The 1612-nt window shown below is 66.1% G+C and overlaps 1 long non-coding RNA gene across 4 annotated transcripts in view; it reads right to left on the bottom strand.

The window, feature by feature from the left end:
- Nucleotides 1–1612, bottom strand: part of LOC114116649 (uncharacterized) — a 54610-nt gene that overhangs the window by 35106 nt on the left and 17892 nt on the right. The gene's annotated exons all lie outside the window — the stretch shown is intronic.

Genomic DNA, 1612 nt, shown 5'->3' with positions numbered 1-1612 from the left:
CTGAAACATGAAAGGGTTTGGTGAGCAGAGCTCCTGCGTGCCACACTGGCCCTCCAGCCAGTTAACCGGCTGGCAGCAAGCTTGTCCTGCTGACGACCCCCTCGTCCTCAGCCGAGGCCCTCGCCGTGACCGTGTGGCCGGCGCGCCCACGGGCTGTGGCTGGGCTCCACTGCTCATGGGGTTAGCCAGTCCCACTCAGACTTGCCTCTGGGCAAGTCACCTCGGAGACGCCCGAGGTCTCCCCAGACCCCTGCCTCCAGCCCCGGCCTCAGTCCCCACTCAGGGTACGTGCCCCATGCATCCTCGCAGATGGAGCCCCCCCGCCACCCAGGCTCCGGAGAACCTCCGGAGAGGGTCCTGGTGAGGACGGGTGGGGCTGCAGGCCTCGGGGGCACAGCTGACGGGCCCTGAGCCTCTCACACGTGATCCTCCAGGGAGAGGCGGCGGCAGCTGCACCATGACGCTGGCCCCGACGTCCCCGAGCCCAGCCCGCCCTGGAGCACGGGGGGATCCAGGGCCCAGAATCCCATAGCTAGATGGCCGCGGGTGCGGGGCAGCCCCAGCTCAGGCATGTCTGTGTCTGAAAGGCCACTTCTCACAGGAACTACGGCTGCATGTCTCGTCAACAGCTGACGACACAACTGTGATCAGGACATCTCTTCAAACCATTCATGCTGGCCCAGAATCTCAGCAAAACTGCCTGATGGAGCCTGGGAGCCGCGGAGTCCAGGGGCACCCTGGGGAGGCGTCTGCTCACTTGGGGCAAAGCTGTTCGGGGTTCGTGTAGGCGGCGGTAACGCCCCCCCCCAACCCACCCCTGATCTGCGAATGTGCGGGACTGTGGACGAGGAGGCTCTGAGATGGGCGACGGTACCGATGGCCCCGGGGCGAGTGCAACCTCAGAGTCCTGACGAGCGAAGGAGGGGAGGAGGGAGGCCAGCAGGGCGGAGTCAGGGAGGCCTCAGGGCTGCAGGGAGCTGACCCTGACTGCAGACTCTACCGGCGCCCAGAGATCCTGTGGTTCTACCCCCTCACACCCGGGACGAGGACGGTGAGCCTGGGGGTCGGGGACTCAGGAGCAGAACGGCGGTCACAGCCGCACGCACATTCAGAGCTGAGCTTCAGGACTTCCTGCCAACACAAGGTGCTCCCTCGGGGGGCTGATGGGCGAGGGGCTTGGGGGTCAGGGGTCACTGCAGAACCCTGGGAAGGAAGGCTCCCGGGCAGCCAGCTCGCATGAACACTTCACGTGCCTGTAGCCTCGATCAAGTTCATCCAGGGGAGCTGTCGTGGCCCCAGTGCGGGGTCCCAGCCCACCTCTCCATCCGGCCTCTGCACCCTCCACACACCCGCCTCCACTCTTGGGCGCAGACACTCCCCTGGGCGGAGGGCGGCCAAGTTCCTGACGGTTTGGGCCCCATACTCTGGCCCCAGTGCACAGGAATGCGCCCCAAGCTGCCCTGGGCCATGCCTGACCCCTCCCCGCGCCCAGCCCAGAGCCTGGTCTGGCCTGGACCAGAAGATGGCAAAAGAGCCGCTGAAACAGTGAGAAACTGCAGGAGACACAGCTGGGGAAGCAGCCGGGGAGATCCGCTATCTGATGACCGGGAGG

This window comes from Ovis aries, chromosome 10 (assembly GCF_016772045.2).
Source record: "Ovis aries strain OAR_USU_Benz2616 breed Rambouillet chromosome 10, ARS-UI_Ramb_v3.0, whole genome shotgun sequence".
In the NCBI taxonomy this organism is placed as follows: Eukaryota; Metazoa; Chordata; class Mammalia; order Artiodactyla; family Bovidae; genus Ovis; species Ovis aries.
This window is presented reverse-complemented; position numbering and strand designations above follow the sequence as displayed.